Source organism: Apteryx rowi, unplaced genomic scaffold (genome assembly GCF_003343035.1).
Source record: "Apteryx rowi isolate R43461 unplaced genomic scaffold, aptRow1 scaffold_13, whole genome shotgun sequence".
Taxonomy (NCBI): domain Eukaryota; kingdom Metazoa; phylum Chordata; class Aves; order Apterygiformes; family Apterygidae; genus Apteryx; species Apteryx rowi.
The window spans coordinates 5624221-5643840 of record NW_020447530.1 but is presented as its reverse complement, the minus strand read 5'-3'; the positions used below and the strand labels follow the sequence as shown (position 1 = coordinate 5643840).

The 19620-nt window shown below is 41.9% G+C and overlaps 1 long non-coding RNA gene across 3 annotated transcripts; it reads left to right on the top strand.

The window, feature by feature from the left end:
• The first annotated feature begins 770 nt into the window (after window positions 1-770).
• Window positions 771-18606, top strand: LOC112961265. 3 transcript variants are annotated; one of them, XR_003251976.1, is made up of 7 exons: window positions 771-940; window positions 3150-3374; window positions 4282-4535; window positions 5432-5587; window positions 7026-7166; window positions 10998-11131; window positions 14900-15400. It is a non-coding gene; the product is annotated as an uncharacterized LOC112961265 (long non-coding RNA). The 3 variants fall into 3 exon arrangements; XR_003251977.1 differs by lacking the exon at window positions 771-940 and adding an exon at window positions 17742-18606 and having other exon boundaries at window positions 2012-3374; window positions 14900-15252; XR_003251975.1 differs by lacking the exon at window positions 771-940 and having other exon boundaries at window positions 2012-3374.
• Window positions 18607-19620: the final 1014 nt, after the last annotated feature.

Here is a 19620-nt window from a genome sequence, read left to right as displayed (position 1 = left end):
ATTTTACTGACCAAACTTATCACTGGTGTGAGCTTTCCCTTCTGTCGTCTTTGAAAAATGTCTTCATGCATACACTGAAAGAGTTTCTATTTCTAGAAGAAAACAAGTTGTCAGTAAGTTTACTTTACAATATGAGTTGGATTGGGATGGGACTATAATCTTCACACATTAAGTTTATAGCTATTATAGCGTGTAATTTAGGAAAATATTTCCAGTGGCTTCTGAATACAATAAAGTACAATCCAAAATACAAATATGGCTTTTAATGTTCATGTAATGAGTTAAAGTATTACCTTTCTAATATTCACTTCTAGAGCATTGGCGTTTAACAGGCTGGCAGCCAAAGGAATGCTTGAGAGGAGGTGTGTGCATGTGTGTGTAATTATGTTGCCTACAGTTGGTGAAAATGGCTTTGCGGTAAACTGTTGCAGGCTGGAAAATAAGCTATGTTTTTACAAGTCTTATAATTTATTTACATGGCTTTATATTGTATTCTGTTTGCATATGCACAGAGGGCAAGAAGGAGCTGGTGTTCTGTAAGATTACTTCTCAGCACAAATAAAATATAAAATTTGGGAAATGGAAGTGCTTGGAAAAAGAGAAGATGTAGATATTTGGATCTGGAGAACAAGTGGTTTTAAATGAAGTAGCTTAGCACACTGTAGGAGAAGTTTAAAATGTGATTAATGGAAACCTGGCAAGCACATGACACAGGCAAATAAGCAAGATTGGAATTAAAATCTCTTTACAGCTGCATTCCCATCCTTAAATGAAGTGAGCTTCTGGAGGAGGGAGACTGGCTTAAATACCTTGCCTTGGAGCTGTTCATTCATCTTGAAACCTCTGGATTCAACAGGAAAAGGCTTTCCATACTTAAGTGCGTATCTGCTCTGAAGGATACATAGCCATGCTGTGAATGTGAGCTCTGCTTATTTCTACTGTGAGTAAAAATGCATCAGCAATATGTAGTCTAATTGGAGGGAAAAGGAATTTGCTAGAGCTGAGCTTATTTTTTTTTCAAGACTACAGTGATCTGGATAATGGTAAGTGACTGTTTAACTTGAGAATTGCACAGTACTGAGCAAGTCAGTTTATCTTGTGATCAATAAGAGAAATTGGGTTGTCTTCCATTCCCTTTCTCTCAGCTTCCACTAAGCTGCTTTAAATCACTGGTTGCTTCAGTGCTTAACTGATAGCATAAAATTTCAGTTGCCTAAGGAGCAATCCTCTACCATCTAGTTGGTGCTGGGGTGCTGTGTGAGTTTTGTGTGGATTGATCCCTCCATTTCCGTAGGAAATGTGGCAAATAGATGCATCTCAAAGTGCCCTGAGGTTGGAGAGGCTGTTCAGTTCATTTAGAGCCCTGCACAGTAACCACTGGCCTGTTCTTTAGAAGTCTAGTTCCAGATTTCTCAAGTCAGTATATGCATGATAGTAAATTTAAGGTACACTGTTTTAGGTGTTATGAAGGTTTTGAAAAAGAGAGGTGTTCTCTGGGTTTTTCATGGCAGTAACTATCTTACTTGGATCAGGATTTAAGTTGAACCAGTCATAAACAGGGAAAACACTCCAGGCTGAGGTGATAGTCTTCCTATAGGAAGGATGCTGATATCTAATAATCCCTGGTCTAATTGTAGATGCAGGTGGCAGCTCTTCTTCCTTGTACTACCTGTCTCAGGAGCAGTAGGGAGGATAAGCTAGTCTTCCTCTAGAAGAGTAGGATCTGCGCGGACAACTTGAAGGTAGAGGTTTCCTTGCTGTCCTCTTTTCCTGATGGATGTTGGCTTCAAGGCTATTCCCCCCCCACCTCAACCTCTGATACTCAGCCTCAGCTCTCTGTAAGTAGAGACAGACTTGTGCTTTGCTATCAACGTTGTTGTATTTCCTCTAGACATCACAGGAGGGAAGTGGGCAGGTTGACATATTCTGTTTGTTTTTTTTTCTTGGTTGTTTCTACATCTATTTTAAGAATGGGAGGGAGCTAGATCTCCTCCCTTGTTTTTTTCACTGTTTTGCTTATCTTTTCCTGCATTTTAATTTTTTTTTTTTTTGTAGTAGGAAGGAAAAGGAGCATTTTTAATACCATGTCTTCTGCTTATCTTAGAGTGGAGGAAGAGCTGTGATTTCTTGTCTTTTCTCTTTTTCAGTTGTGTGGGGTACTACTGGTGATCTCTTATTCTGTATCAGTACAGTCCTCACTGGGTGTGGAAGCCTTGATTTCTACCTTTATTCTGTGAGCTTTTCTTCCCTGTGCTACATTTCCTTTCCAGTATCCCTCAGGATTGCATCTCTTCCCCTCTGTTACCACACTACCAGAGAGGGAGCCCTTTAACTTTGCAGCAGGATTTTAGGAAACCTCCACATCTAGTGGTCCTTTAGCCACGTGTAGCCTAATGAAAGGAGGAGTTTGGCTCCCTTCCCCTTTATCCCTCTAGTGTCCCCATTCTCCTTCATCCCTGCAGGTCTCTGTGTCCACATGCTCTCCCTGTGACCTGGCTGTATAGCACATTATACACGATGTTTCATGTAAGGAACCAACCTTAAGAAAAATGGGGAGAGGAAGAGTGTCAGGTATTTCAACTGCAGTGCCCATTAGGTAATGTGCTAGTAATGTAACATGAGGTTTAAAGTTGAGTTAGTAAAGTTGGTATCTTTGAGCACAGCTTGATGAACAAAAATGAAATGTTTTCGATAACTGAGGGTCAAAATGTTTTTGAATTTTCTGATGGAATTTTAGCTGTTCATCCTGATTTGGGATGAAAATTGTAGACTTCCTGATAGCTGTCCCAAATCCTGCTCATCTTTACTGTTATTTCCCTTCTGTGAAGGGAGGAGACCTTGGAACAGATGCTACAAAACTGGCTGAGTCACAGGGCTGTCCTTGTTCTTCTCAGCCCTATCCCAACTTCATTTCTAGCCAAGGATAATCAGGGCATTAACAAGTGCTTGAAGTCTTTTCCGTCCTGTCTTGGTTGCATGTCTGCTCTGCCCATTTTGACCATCAGTCCTTTGGGGACAGAAGCTATTGTTCTTCCAAATGTCCAGCCTCATCAAGGCCACATCTTTGGCCATCTTACAGTGAGCTCATGATCCCTATATTCTTCTTAGGAAGCATTTCCTTATCTCTGCAATTTCACATGTGTTCCCAGTCATCTCCCTGCCCAGTTCTGCAGTTGAGAAAGGAGCTTGTATTGTCAAACATCATGGTGTTTTTCCTGTGGTCTGGAAAAAACAGTCCTTTGGTGTGAGTTGTTTAAGTCAGCTTCTGGAGAAGGTGAGCAACACCTGAAAAGTGAGGCCAGACTATGGAGAGAAGGTGTCCCCGGAACCAGCTCACAAGCAGGCAAACTGCACAATATCAGAACCAAATCAAGGTAAGTAACTCCCGTTGGAGAGAAGTTTGCAGTTCACCTCAACTGATGCTGCCAGTTTGAAGTCAGTCATTTTGAACTCTGCACTGTATTGACATGTGGTATTTGGCTGCTGTAGAGAAGCCAGCTAACATGAGCTTTTGTTTGAAACATTTTTATAACATTCATTTTACTGTAAACAATTCATTAAAATAACTTGCTAAGTCTTAGACAAGTGGATTTTTGAAGGTTGCTCATTCTACTTATCCACCCAAAGTCAATTTGAGTATGAATATATAACATTTTACTCATAATAGCAAACAACTTCAGAGAAGAGACATTTATTCTGGAGGCATAAATTCAAACTAGACAGCAATGATGCATTACAAATATATAATTATTTGCACTAATATTTGAGCAGGTGGAATGGATTAGTACATGGTCAACATTACACTGCTGATAACATGTATTTTTCTATATTAATATGTACTGTGCAACATGTATTAAAATCGTCAATAATTCGTTTTAACAGAGATGGTAATATTTATATTGCTGTGCTCTACGGAGAGGAGAGAGAATTGTTAAAATGTGCAAACCTGGGCTAGATTTAACTTTGTTTCTCTGTGTGAATGTGTGTTTTCTTGTTTTTGTTTTTTTTAATTCTCATTAAAAAGAACGCCCTAACTTCTCTGTCTCTCTCTCTCAATACTATTTTCTAATTAAATGGCAATTAAAAAAAAGGAGTGCTTGATGTCTATGTAGTAAAGAGGAGAGTATTCACGTCAGTCTTCTCTAAGCACCTAACGCAAATAATTGATGCAGGAGGCTAATCCCCAAGGCTTCTTCTGCAGTCACTGAAAAGAGTTAGGCATCTCCAGAAGGTAACTCAATGTTCCAAGTTAATCTCTTGTTTTTAACTGCTTCCATGAAGGAGCCTTTCTCCTCATCTACATATGGAGATGCCAGACACTCGCACACCGAATGCGCTGAAATAAAGGTTGGATGCTGTGAATGTCACCTGATTCCTTTCACATGTTTTTTTCCACCTGGAAAATGGGGATGAGTGGAGGAAAAAAAAAAAGTTCTGAAAAAATATTTTGATGAAACTTCAGTCTAGAAAGATTGTTTAGCTCCTGTGTGGAATTTCTGCTCCAAACCACTTTCTCTTCTGCTCTCTCCAGCCTGGTAGGTACCATCTTAAAATGAGACCTCCAAAATCCAGTCCCTTTTATAAATACTGAGATACACCTTCTTTTAGTTCTTAATGGATGGATTTCCTCTGACAGGCATTTTTCTGAATTAACTGTTTGAAGATCACTGTTATAAGTGTTATTCTGTCTTGTGCTTTGTTGACTGTAGTTTTTCCCTCTTAATGCATTTTTCCAGAAGCCTCGGAGGGTAAAGGTAGCCTGTTAGCCCATGAATGTCTCTCCTCTTATAATGGAGAAGCATAAGGAGAAACTGCTCTCTGGTCCTTCTTGTCACTGGAAAATTTCATGTTAAGCAGAAAGCGTAACATGGGATGAGCCACTAAGTTTTGCAGGGATATCTTGTATCATGACATTTGTGAGTGGTTTTTGACATTTGCTTTGTTCTGAAACACATTCTCGTGGCATGTAGGCCTGGGGCAGGGCTCGTCTTCAGGACGAAATGGGCTTGTTACTCCTCCCTCTCAGGGACAGAGGAGTTCAAAGCAACCAGAATCCATGTATCTGCCCAAAGACTTTTAAAATGACTTCGCTGTGGAGTCGGACACAAGTTGATGTTCAACTGGACTAGTGAATCTCTCCCTCTTCGTGTCTTTATTTTAGTATGTGCTGATATATGTGTTCATCTCTGATTTGGCTGGAGGCGTGGTTCACTTCTTCCTTTTGTCTAAGTAACTTGTTTATTCTGAAATAGTGTCACACTTGAAAAACCCCTTTAAAAGTGTAATGGGATTGTTATGAAGTGTTTGAGCACCTGCTATAATTGTCTGCACAAACTGAGCACCCAGTTAAGACTAAAGAAAAGAAAGTTTTGCTTAGCTGTTGAGAGTCAACTTGCTCTTCCTAATTTTTTTTCTAACTTTTTATTTGCAGCAGTGAGCCTTAAATAGCAATTTTGAGGCAGGACTTGAAGTCCGGATCTTCTCAAAGAGACCAGAAATGACTGGCTTGTGTTCGCTCAGAGTATAAAGAACTGTGCCAAATTCAAAGCCGGTGTGAGCAGCTATAACTTTGCCAGCTTCAATGAAAGTATAAATTTTTAAAAATCCATAAGCATGTTAGACATATACCTCTGTCTCTTTACAATTAGTTTTGTTGCTTGCATAGCATGAGGCTTTCTGTAGTACACAATCCAGTGCCTAAACATAGCGCTTCCAATGAGCTTTCAATCAATTAGATTGCTACTTCTAAACTCAGTTTTGTCTATAAAGGTGATGTTTTATTGCCGAAGGGATTTGCTATTTAAGGCGTCTGAAGAAGCCTAAGTGGCTCTTGGGCATTACAATTTTTATTTAGCTGCTTTTAGTCCAATCACTAATCAAATTAAAACCTACCATGAATAAGGTATAACTCAGTGCAAACAGCGGAGCACATTTAGCTGGTAGTCCTTAATTTGTTGGTGAGTTAGGTGCCACGGTGTTTTTGTTAACAGATGTCCCTTTTCTGCAAATTGAAAAGTAGGTTAAAGTGGCTTTTGGGGGATAGAGAGGAATAAACCTCAGGTGCAGTCCATGGTGGTCCCCACCAAGATGGGCAAAGATCCCTTTGAAGTCTTTACACTGTGAAGACACTTTGCTTTAAAAGAAATTACTTTGGTCTTGATAAATTAAATAACAGTCCTGTAAGTGTAACGTTGCAGTGTGTGTGTGCATGGAGAAGGGTGTGAAAGAACTGTCAGTTCCTCTCTAGGAAATTATTTCAAAATGTACCCTCAGATCAGACCGCCAGGGGGAGAATGCCTTTTACAGTGGTGATATGATCCAAAATGTAGTTTGTTTCCCATTTAAGATGCTGCACATGTTGAGAAAACCCAAGCTATTCTTTGTGCAGCTCATAATTCAATCCATGTTGGTGTTTTCAATTCAGACCCACCATGTGAGGTAAAGAACAGGAAGGTGGGCAGTTCCGTGTTGTGTGTGTGTGTGTGTGTATATATATGTGTACATATATATATATATTATATATATAAAAGTACATTTAGAAATGTTAGGGGCCTAGCTTAAAAAGAGAAAGCAAAAAATAATTCACCATGAGTGCTTACTACTCAACTGTTAAGTCATGTTGTGAAGGCAGAAATCAAGAGCAGTATTAGCTAAGGGAGAGAGTTCATCTTGATTCCTTATTTCCAGCTCTGAATGAGGTCCTAATCAGGCTTGGGAAGTGTCTGTCCTTCACTCTTAGGTATTTGTAAGAGTGTCAGCTTGGCTTAAAAAATTGTTAGCTGTGCAGTGTGGTGTCAGATTCAGTCTTATGCTTGTGGCGACCTTTGAATTGAAAGTGTATTTTTTTTTCTTTTTTTTTAATTTTAAGTGCCAACAAACTGCTTCATGCCATAAAAGACAAGAAATGGCTCTCATTCTTGCACAAAACTTGCTCTTTATAAAATAGACATAGAGAACTGGATGTGCTGAGGAAACCAGAGGAGAGAGTGACATAACAGCATCTTTTTTTTTCTTTTTTACTTCAGTGGAATGTTATTTTTGGACATAGAGCTATGTGGATTCCAAGGGGAAAATGGAATGGAGCCAATTCTGCGGTGAAACGAGTGTAGAAGACAGCGTGGTCACTGCAATGTGTGACAGGACTGGAACTCCTGAAAGAGGCAAAGGTAGAACAGTTCTCAGAGCATGGTAGCATCGAGGGGGATTGATACCACCGAATTCCCACTCTGTGAGGTTAGATGTACAGCATGCTAATTACACAGGCTCCCTATATCATGGACAAAGAGAGAGGAAGCAATTCCAGTCTGATTCATCCTGGCTTTAAAAACAAAACAAAAAAACCCCAAACCAACAAAACAACAAAAAAACCAGGGCAGATGGTTTGTCTTCCAGAAGAGTCTTTGCTGTTTCGTCAGATACATGGAGATGCAAGCAACTTGTTTAGATCAGCTGTATAAAAATGCAATGCCTGAAGGGAGGGTTGTTTCACCTACCTGCAGAGGCCAAGAAAGCCTACTGATACTTGTTATTTTGACTCCTGAAGGCGCTCTCTAATGGATTCAGCCCTTTCAGTTGGCCTGCTTGGCCCACTGGAAGTCAGTCTTCCCCTGCAAGTGGAAGACTTTAGAGATGATTTTGTGTCACTTGGAAGTCAGTGAGATAAGAGAGAATTTGATCAGAGGCGAAAGCTGCCTTTTAGCGTTCGGTAGTTGTCTTTATGAAGGCTGCACAGTAGCTCTGGATGCTATGGCATGACACTACTTATGGCCTTATTTCCAGTGCCACTGTTGTGAGAAGAGGCGTGTTAGTGTACGTAGTGATGCAGGCATTGAAACCCTTTTCCAGGTTGCTCTGGTCTTAGTCTCTGTAGTGGTTCGAAGGCCAAGGGATGAGACTTTTCTGGAGTGGTCATTCTGTTGTGACTGATGAAGAAAACAAGCAAACGTAGGAACAAGAGAAAAGAGGGTAAAACTGGACAAAAGGCTTGGACTGAAATCTGAGAAACGTTTCCTTTATTTGGCTTTGCTTTACTCTAAACAAGTCTTTGATTTGTATAATCTGACACTGGCTAATTTCAAACAAAATGAGTTTTCTTCTAGCTTGGTAGCCTTCTGCTTGGCATCTCTCTGCTCCCACCCCTGCTGGTCCTTGGCACAGAAGAACAGGCCCTCTCGTTTTGCTCCCTCTTGGATTCCAGCTCTGCCTGCATGAGTGACAGCTGCTGTCTGACCATTTGGTTGACTGATGATTGAGCATTTCTCTAACATTGCACAATGAGGTACTGTACAAGTTAGACAATCTACAGATGCCATCAATCTATTCCATCACTGGCTTCTCTCAGAAAATGACTTCCCTCCATTGCCCTTGAAAGTTTCTTTTCTGGATCTGTTCTTCTACACTGAGGACAGTGAACTCTTCATAGGCAGAGCTCTGCAGTGCCGKTCCCAGCCTGAGTGACTTCTCAGACTTTTTGATCTTTGAGAGTTATTCTGGCAGTCTCATGGGGTGCACCTCTTGTCTGTCCGCTTTCTACAGGGCTCTGGCTATGAGCTGCCCTCATATGTTTTTGCTGCTTTTACCATCTTGTTTTCCTGGATTAATCTTCTAGCTAATGCTCATCAGGTCATAATAGTTATAATGTCTGCTGTGCTTCCCAAGGCATCTGAGGAATTAGAGAAATCTTTTCCTGTGCAATAAGGAATGTGATTTTTAGCCATCATATTTGCTCCTCTCTGTCCGTTTTGTGAGTGGCCAACCATGAAACACCTCTTTGCCCCATCAGATGACCTAGCTAGTTGAGCTGATTTTCGCCTCCCCTCCTCCCCCCTCCAGTTGCCCTCAGGTTAAGACTTGGTGACTCTGAGAGTCCCGAAAGCTGAAGGATACCACCCACATCAAGGAGAAATTACCAATTTCCCTCAAGAAAACTGTGGGTTTGGTCGGACATCCTGTCCGATGCCCAGACTTTCATGGTTCATAGCATAGTCTCTCCTAGGGTGCTTCCATCTGACTATCCTCTTTTGACTCTGCCTTGGACCTACCTTACCTGGAGACAGTTTTGATCCTGAGCACTCCCTTTACCCTCCTCCCAAGACACCACACACGCTTCAGCCAAGGCATACTTGGCAGGGTAGACAGGAACTATTCCAAGAATAGGATCTTCATAATTCAAACAGTTGCTTGTCATCTTGTCCCCTCCTGATTCACAGGTGGCTTTGAGCTTTTCCCGTCTGGCAGTGCAAGAGGCAACTGCTAACAGAGCCTAGTTGATTCTGCTCAATAAAATAGAAGGATTTGGAGTGACAGGGTGAAAGACCACCTTTTTACACTGTAGTACCCTGAAGGCAGGCTTCTTATTCTGCAAAATCTTGGAAACTGTGGTTGATATCAGCCTTGATGGAATGAAATAGGGCTCCCATCCAGCCCAAGGTTGCCTTGTTGTGTTTAATATTTGATAATTGGTTCATGGGATCACTGTCTGTTTCCTGTGCTTGCTGAGAGTATGCCAGAGGCTTGCTGTGCTCATTTTTCATAGGTGAGCTTAATCTTTATCAGCTTGGAATTTTCTGTAGTCTAACCTCTGTAATTGGCCAGTTCAACTGTGTCTGTACTCAGCTGCATGGCAGGTGTAGATCTTATGGCTTGTATTTCTAGTTACATCATAGAGTCAGGATAATTCAGGGACCTCAGAAATTCATCTGGTCCAACCTTCTGCTTTTGTAGCAGGGTCAACATTGAGTTCAGACCATCGAGAGCAAATGAGTCCAACAGCCCTGGCAAGAAGGTGCAGAAGGCTGTTTTGCTGAATGTGTAACAAAGTCCTGTTTTCAGGTTTTTTTTGGTTGTCTTGTGAAAAGTTGCTCTTTGAACAGTGGAGGCACTGAAGTCTGGTTTCCTGGGGAATCATGTCCAACAGTTTCCTTCCCCTGATGACTCCTAGAATCTTTGTGTTGCAATGCACCCAAATTACTTTCCGTGTTCCTTAAGTCACTTCACTCTGTACCCTCTGTGCTATGCTCTGTCCTCCCAGCTTCTGGCTGGATGAATGGCAATCAGTGTTGTGGCTGCTTGTGAGATGTCTACATGCTAACTCACCACCAGTTCATTTGTGCTGAGCAGTCAGCAGACAGGCTAACAACAAGCTACTGCTGAGCTCACCCTGCAGCATTTGCTTCAGTGAGGCGCTAATGTGTATCTCTGGTCTGTGTTGGAAGTTTTGTACAAAATTTATGGGGGCATAAAATATTGTTGGCTTCTGTCCCTTTGCCTTGTTTGTTTAAGGTGAACTAATGAGTTAAAAAATAATTAGAAACTCAGAGACAAGAATCAGTTTGGATATATCCATGGAGAGACCCTGAGCTTATGTGCTGGTTACAGTTTTGGGAAGAGTTTTAGGTATAGTCCCAGAGAGAAGAAGTTGCAGAGTCTGTAATGGAAGTGACACACAAGGCATCACAAGATTTGTATGTTTAAGTAACAGCTAGGCCCTTATGGGATAACTGCTGAAAAGTGACTTGACTGTTGCAGCCTCCGGGTCTCGTAGAAGAAGCATGGTCTATAGGGCTATAGAACTGTGAACTGGAACAAACCACAAATCCTCAGGTAAGAACCCAGCTCCAATTCTCACTAGGTTCTCCAGCTGCCAACCAGCATCGCCTCAGTATCACCTGGTTTAAAGCTTAGTCCACCAGCTACGCTTGTAAGCTGCATTCAGTCAGTCACAGCCTGAAATAGTTGTTTTTTACTGGACTAGATGAAACAGAGACACAAAACTCCCAGTGGAAAGTGATGTAGAGTTATTCCTGCATGCAGTCCAAAGACATAAGATATGTCCGAACTAACTGGTTCCCGCTCCTGAGGGTTCAATCTTAATGGTTTCCTGCAGCAGCGCAGAGCTGAGTGGATTTGTAATGCAGACATTTACATGAGATTCTTCATGGAGCCCGCTGCTGTCTGGGTACCCTCCTGAATGACCTTTCATGTTTCTCTTTTCCCAGCACGGAAGACAGAGGATACTCTCCAAAAGACAGGATACTTCTTTGGATACTGTGATGAAGAGGTTTTTTGGTGCACTGGCTCTTATGACAGTGAAGGATGTGTTCTGGGGCCCCGTCATGCAGAAAGGGAAATGGTATTAAGCTGAAGGTGTCGTGCCCTCTAGCAAGATTACTATGAGATTGAGACCCTGAAAGGAATGTCTCCTCTCCTTGTCTCCTTCCCCGTGCTTCTCTCTTGCTTTGCATCCAGATGCTACATGAGTGAGACTCGATTGGTCTGTATTACAGATGTTCAGGCTAGCTCAGGGATTGCTTGGATGAAGGGCAATCTCGTTTTCTGTAATAATAGAAAGATAGCTTTAAAGCATGTTTGGAGTAAGCATTCCCTTGGTACAAGATGGAGGCCAGCCATTTTTGAAGTTTTTAAGCAAAGGAGGAAAATATGAAACACCTCCCCAGCATTTTAGCCACTTCCTGATTTTCCGGAGAGAGCTTTTTTAAATTATTTTTATTAGTATTATTTTTTACCTGTATGAAATTTGCTACAGGATCAAATTAATGCAATGTGGCTGTCATCTGAAGCTGGAGGAGCATGGCTAGCGATCTCCCTTTCTAATGCRCAAAGTGGGGATGGTACCTCGCTTGTAACCCAAGCAGAGAAACAGTTAAGCATCTTAAGCTGTGTAAGCAAAAAAAGCAAAAAAAAAAAAAAAAAAGTTGCCAACGTATTTTTGACAAAAGACAGGAAAATGACAGGCTGTTTGGGGTATGCAAAAAATTTTCCCTTTCATACATATTGACAGCCAGAGGGGGGTTATTATTGAGAATATGGGTAAAGTTACTGCCAGTTTCTGCTGGTACTCATGTTTAAAAAGAAACTATGGAAACCAGGAGTAGGAATATTAATTAAGTTCAAATTTGGAATGCCTTTGCCAGGAGTGGCTACATGAATTCAATGAAGCAGCCTGTTGGGTTGCAATTCAGTACGTAGTTCGCAATTTAATAGAATGCTGAACTTTTCATAAATTAGCATGTTGTTTCAATAATCTGATTAAAAGGTTATATGTTGATAAGATTAGCCTTAACTGAGTTTTTCCCCTTCTTGCTTAAAGAACCAGTGTATATTTCCTATAATCCGTATGCAGTCATAAACTGTACCTTAGGGGCAAGATCACTGACCCATTTAGATTGTGGAAGTGCAGATGAAGTCAGTGGAGCTGTGACAGTTTACACCAGCTGAGGATATGACTCTTGTCCCCAGTTTCTGGTGAAGATCTTAATTATAAAGATACTCCAAAAATGCAATTTTTTGATTAGCTATAGAAATTGACTTAATCCTATTTTTGTAGAATAGGTTTGCAGCAATGATATTTTAGTCTCTTTTAGCTTGTCTTTTCTTCCTTTAATCCGATTGTATTACACCCCATGTGTTTAAAAAGGTCATAAATGTATGTGTGTATATACACATACATAGATACATATACACATATATAGATATAGGCACACACATACACAGGTGCACAAGCATAGCTTTACTTATGGAGGATCATGGCCTAGGAGACCTGAGTACCTGCAATGGAAAGCTGAGTAGACTCAACACAGCTGCATCCAGCTTAGAAAATCAGATCCGCAAAAGTATATGGGTGTCGATTCCCTGTTTAAGTGTCGAAAGCCCATAGTAGAAGAGGGTTTACATGCTTGAATAACTTAGTGGTTCCCGGCCCTAGTGTGGCACATCTTAGAGCTGTGCAAGCACTAGCTAGGTCCTCAAGAAAGGCTGCTGAGGATGGGATGCATATTGTTGCTTCCATTTCTCTAGCTGCTACAGGGGACGCACAGCCACAGAAGGAAACGCTTTCAAACAGAGCAGACAGGTCATCGTCTGTGCAGGCACCTACCTGCTCTGCCCGATTCCTCCTGCACCTTCCCTTCCACGTGGATTCAGCCATGCTACTGGGTCCCATGTCTGTTCAGCTGTGTCCAACTTGCCATATAATTTGCATGTGCAGGTACATCAATTAGCGTGACAGCTGTTGAGTGAATGTCCAAGAATGATCTAAATTTTCACACTAAATACGGTTAACCATACATATGTTTGCCTGGAAAATCAGGTACTAAGTGATGAGTCAAAAGCCAGAGTAGCCAGCCACTGTTCCCAGTTTATGACCCAGTCCTGATCCAAGCTCACTGGACTGTTGTACACATTCAACATGAACATTTGTTGACCAACTTCCCTCTCCTGTGGCATTTTGGATAGTGAAGAAGAGACTTTGATACCAGTGGCAACTCTAGCTTTGCAAAAGTGTCTGGTAGCTCAACCAGGGGAATGCAAGAAAAGTCGGCGTGTAGCRGGGAGGGCGCAGAATAGCTGTGTGCTTTGTGTCGTGTGCGCAGCAGAAMAGGTGGAGCTATCCGGGGGATGCTGCTCGGTTTTGAGGAGTACAATGAAATACATTCCAAGCAATTCTCTCAAAACCCTTCTTGTGAAATGCAGTGGTTCAGGAAGGTTGCCAGTTTTGTGTAAGAATAGGGTAGCTGCTTTGGTTTTTAACTGCCTTACATCTTTGTGATCAGAATGGTGACTGTGTTCAGAAAGCACTTATTAAGCCAAAAATAACCCCCCATTTTTCTGTGAAAAGCAAGTTATAAATATAATCACAGTCAGCAGTAGATCTCAAATCTAAATTGTATGCTTTGCTGAGGCTTTTTCCAAACAGAGGTTAGCAGATGGTAGCGATGCACTTCCCTTAGATGGTAGAAGGGAGGCAGTCTTGTTTCAAGTAATAGTATTTCTGGGCGATAATCCAAAATGCACAGTAGGCAGAAGTTAAAAGGAAGTGCTTGCTTTTAGGTTTTTAAACTATATCCCTTAATCCTGGGTGATGATTGACAATCGTGATTTAGAGTACGAGGTGCCCCGTTCTAATCCGGCAAGTTTGATGTTATTTGCGTATCTAGTATGGCTTTATTCAACTAAAACTAAATAGGAGCCTGTGCAATTGATGCCACATTTCAGAGATGAGTCCTGCACTGGGAGTCTATTTACAGATTAGTGGATACACGGTATCCATAGTACTTGCCTTTTTTAATGTGCATGTGCRAGTAATTTAAAGACTCTAAAAGGCAAATTTACAATTAAAATGTTTCTTGCTGGGTAAGAATACTAGTAGGAGACTTCTTACATGATTTAAATCACCATGAAGGGAAGCAATATACAAGATTATATTAATCCTAGTTTGATAATTATAGTAAAATAAGAATACATCTTTGCATTTAATAATGATTAAAAAGCTATCATTTATTGGCTTTGGGGTTTTTTATTATTATAACATATGTGCTTGATCTTAGTTTTCACAGAAATGCTTCTCTTTCTTCTTGCTTAAGTTTGCAGTGAATGGATGTAAAGTGAAAGGACAAAACAGTTAATAAGTATTTGCCGACATTTGTTATTTGTAAAGGTGAGGTGACACTTCTTATCTTCTGTGATCAGCAGCCTTTAAATCAATTTTCCTTAAAGAAAAAAAGTAATAGATCATGATACACTGGAAATGGCAAATAGAGCAAGCATTTGAGAAAAGCTGGTATGACTTATACATGCAAAACTTTGCAATATCTTCTGCATTTTATAGGTTTTACTGTTGAATTACCAAACACAGGCTGGCTAAGATGCACACTCTTGCTGATTGAAGCTTGGCGTGTATATTTAGCATTAATCACAAGCAGCTGCAGTGGAGGGAAACCTTCTTTCCAGACAGCCAGATTATATTAGATTAAAATGATCCATATGTAAGGTGTTGCAATACCTACTAGTGGGGCAGGAGGGAAATCACATTATGCTTGCAACTAGATTAACACAGGGACTGAGCTGACAAATAATTCTCTCCTGCTTTTTATTTTGTCAGGTGGGAGAAATAAAATGTTGCGACRCCAGTGAACCGCCTGGGCGAGGCATGCTTCCGTAATTGCTTTGGATGCACGCACCGGTTCCTCAAGTCAGCAGAGGATCCCAGCAGAGCCAGACGCCGTAGGATACCCGTTTGCAAACCCCGGTTACGTAACCCTGTCCRGGAGGAACACAGCTGCGCGTAGGCTGCGGTGGGCCAATTAGCGGATGACGTTGGGTGCATAGTTTTGCGCCTTGGATGCTGCACAAGCTGATTGTCARCTGGCTTGGCGGGGGGCACCCGCTGACGGGACGGTGCCTCGGGTAACCGCCGCCGGGGATGTACGCTGCACTCGGTTCCTCTGGCGTCCCGTACGTCGTAAGAGCGTGCTGCCGCAAATGGGGCGTAAGCACGTGTTTTGTGCTTGCAGAACCCATCCGTTGAGGGAAGGCGTATTTTCCTTTGTGGCTCGAGACTGTCGGTAGAGGACAATACGTGATGTTTGTGGTACTGTTCCAGAGAAACAATAATTCAATAAAATATTGCATAGAGCTAAGGAGTGGGGGGGAGGGAGGCTGGGTTTCGTTTGCATAAGGCCGGTGTTGGAATTTGGCTGCCAGCGGGGCAGGGGAAAGCAGGGGGCTATAGAATTCAGTCTCTTTACGGTGAATAGTACCGGGGGCTCCATGCTGAACTACTGGGATGGAGCCGTGGTGGGCCTGGGCATTCTTCCAGCACGCACTCTCGCAGAGGAAATTCCTCTCCTCCGTAGTTTTCTCTGAGCAAAGAGTACAGGGCCAGGATCCTGATTACCAGGGAGCCTCGAGGGACCCATCTATATCGCGATCTTGCTATAGGTTTTGGTGTTTTTACCACAGCCTCTAYTTGCATCAGGTTTTGGGTCACCCTTGGGCCCTCTCTGAACCAGGTGGAAGGCTGTATTCTGGCCTCCGTTCGTCACCCTGCAAAAACCACCTCSTTGTTGCCTCTCCAGTCTGCAAAAAGCACCTCTTTTATTACCGCTCCGGTCTCCTGCTTTGAATGTGAAGCTCTCAGAGTTGGCTCTCACTCCCCTGAGCTGAAAGCCAGTGTCTCATACGTGTGAAGTGCTGTAGCCCTGTCCTGCTCTCTCCTTCCTGCTTCAGCTTTCATCATGCCTGTGGCATGTCACATATTGGGAAGAAAAGTCCCGAGAGGTCTGTTACTAAGAAATACAATCCAGGGGGTGAGTGCCTGTGGAATAGCTGTTTGCCGTCCACGCCGAGGTCCTGGGATAAGAACGTGGTGGTCGCAGGAGCGAGGGGGCTTGGTCAGAGCATACCCGGCTGCGGTTTCACTATGCTTGTTATCAGAGCTCCATCCCCTCRCGTAAGGTAGAACAACCAGGATGTGTGAGTACCTCTGGCCCCCTCCAGGCTTGAGAGGGAGAACGTTTGGGCCAAAATCCAAGTGTTTGTCTTGCATCTTGCTCCCATGACTCCAGCAACAGCCTTTCTCTTCTGCTCCTCGTCTCTTCTACTGGTCCGGCCAAGTTGACCATTTCACTCAACAGCAACATGCTTTCATTTTTCTTCTATTTATTTGTGTTGTGCTCCCCTCTACCACTGTCAATAAGCTGTTTCTCAGCTTATTTTTCATTTTCCACCTGGCTTGTGTCTCACCTAAGGACTAATGGCATATGAAGTTTGAATCCTGCTGTAGTCAAAGAGCTGTCTGCTCACCATTTACAGACATATTATTGTATCCTTTCTAATCTTATGCCTACATTTCCTGCTCTCCTCTGGAGTCTGCCCTCCAAAACCAGCGTGTGGCCATAATGCACAGTTATCCTAAAACTATCGATAAGCTGTCACTAGTTAGAAATGCCACCGTGTAATGTAGCCATTACATATCCTGGCACGTGTGCAGTCCCTATGCTACGTTCACCTAAATGTTGTGTTTCCAACTTGTTTACTCCACAAGGTTAATCAGCTCCTGCTTTTTTCTATTTTTTATTTTTATTTATTTCTTTGTCCTCATCTGCTGGAACAGAAAACGGTACTTATCTTGGACATGTGATCCTGCAAGTATCGGATCCCAAAGTATCAGTAAGGTTAAGGGAGTTTTCACCATAACTGAAGAACATACTAGGGTACGAGGGCTGTCTCTGTGCTTGCACAGCTGGTATGATCTCAACCAAGTCCTATGAGTGATAATGCTCAGCTAGCAGTTTATTTTGGCTTCACTCTTCTGTACRTGCATGACTGTTAGCACTTATACATTTAACAGATGTAACAAACATATCTGGGTAGGAATTCTTAAAATACCAGAATGGGGAGATGAACTTGAAGCTTGCAGAGGAGAGTTCACTGGAAGCTGATTGATGTATACTGCAATACATCTCTGAAAGGTCCTGCCCATTAACCTGCCCAGCCCTGCTGAACATGACGCTATGGGACCATGTTTGATGTTTCAGGCCATTTACATATGAAAAATGCAGGGAATAATTTGGTTTGTATCAGGATTTGGATGTCTGGCATATTTTTCAGGCAGTGCCTCCATTTTGGATGGGATCTTGAACAGACTGAATCTGCAGCATATTGTTGCAGTATCGCTGTTTAATAACAACGCTGCAGCTGGAGGCAAAGCAGGGCAGGGACTTTTGGAAGAGCTTAAATGGGGCAGGAGTGGAAAGATCTGAAAGGCAACAGAGTTTGGACTCCTGATTTCACTCAGGAATCCTTGAAAATTGAATCTGTTGAGCTCAATTAAACCCTTTCCTTTTTAATGAATACTCTGGGCACTGCAAACACATGCCAGTAAACCTTAATACCATATTCCACAGCTTATGGCTTATTATTTCTCTTTCCTTGTGTTTCAGAGTATGCCAGTGAGGTATGGTATGAAAGATCAGCTGAGCAACTTTGGGATAGCAGCACTATTTAGGAGTGAAATCTGAAAGGCCTTTCAAATGGTGCCCATGGGACCTCCATCCTTGCAATTATTGTATCTTCAGTTTAAGCTGTGTATTTCTTAAACAGAATTTGTGAGAAATAATATTCGTATTCTCATATTTATTGGGGCTGTTTTTTGGCGTGTGCCTGTCTGTAAAACCAAGTGTCCTTATGCCTGAAGTGCAATACAAGGGCATCTTCAAGGGGACAAAAATGATAACTAACCTCAAGAAATGCCTAGAGCAACTGTCTACAAATTATAAACCTACATATTCAGAAATTTGATCTCTCTTAGCCTGGGACATGGTACTTGTATAAGCCTTGGTAATATGTTGAGAAAAGTGAACTCTGTGATGATTAAGAACTGTTATTTTCTCTGTATGTAGGTCATGACTTGAACAGGGCTTGTCACCACTCAAAGACTAAATGTTAATATTCACAGTTGTCTAGGGAAACTTTATTTTTTCCACCCATGTGAAAAACACGTGCTTCTTGTAAATTTGTAGTTTTAAACAGTGGTTATTTGGATAATTGATGTTTTTAAAAGCTGTCTTGTTCTGTAAATCTCAAAAAGATTTAAAAATCAAAGTCTGAAAACTGTACACTCTCCACAAACCTAATGAATGCATGTCTATGAGAAATTTCAGCTTGCATTATATTTTGAATTAATTGGCAAACAGTTACATAAAGGGATCATATTAAGGTCTCTGAAGAAGGAAGCTGGGTTAAGGATGAGCTTTCATCTTTAAATCTGCTTTTACTGACTTTTAAAAAGCTTGATTTGTCAAGATGTAGTTGACTACTGTTTTGTGTATAGATTTTCTTTCTTTGTTTTTCTTCTAAATAAAGAGAGGGGGGGAAAGCCAATATAACATCAAAGCATTAAAATAAAGAGCTTTAAGGGAAAGAAAAGAGAGATGTTAAGATTAGGTGAACAAGGGAAGCAAAGGTGTGTGGGGGAGATATTATCAAGCAAATAAAGACGTGGCAGTGAACTGCTGTAATGAGACGCAAGGCTAATTAAAGAAAAGGAATAGATTTAATTATTCTCGGATGTTTTACAAGGCATGTGAATGAGGCTAGCTGAAATCTCAGTCCTGCTCTAAGTCCAAATCCCTTATTTTTCCTGTCTTTTCCTATGAAGGAGCTGAGAGCCCTCCCTGAGAGCTGGCCTCATGATTCATGTACTGTTTTCCTTCTGGTGACACTGTTTGAGAGGTATGGTGGGTATTGCTTTCCTGGTTCTGCTTTCCGCCTGATATTGAGGCAACTGTATCAGAGACCTGGGTTGCAAACAACCTGCAGCCTCTGCTCTGCCCACTTCTTCCTGGATGTTCCCTATTTTGGGACTCAACTTGTGGGCCATAGTACTGTTCCCTGTTAATCTGAGCCTACCTCAGAAGAAAGTGCAGGTTCTTTGACCCATCCTTGCTATCCTGGGTGGAGATAGCAGCTGGGACCTTGTCTGTATCTCTCGGGCTATGCACTAGCCTAAATGGATGTTGTTCCTTGAATACCCTGAGGAAAGGATGGAGAATAAGCGGAAATGTGGGTTTTTTGAACTGGGCTGAATAAAGGTGACAAGGTTACTGTCCTGAGCATAAGCTGCAAAAGATTTGTAAGCCAAATTCAGAGACATCTAGCTCCACCTATCACAAAACGGAGGCATGTACTGTAGAGCTGTAGGGTCTCTGAATGTTAGGCTTTGCAGCCCCTCTTTCATCAGTGCCTAAATGCTTCAATGACTCAAACGTGCAAGTCTGAGCACCTGTGAGGGCTTGGTCTGGCTCTCCTGGAAAGGAAACA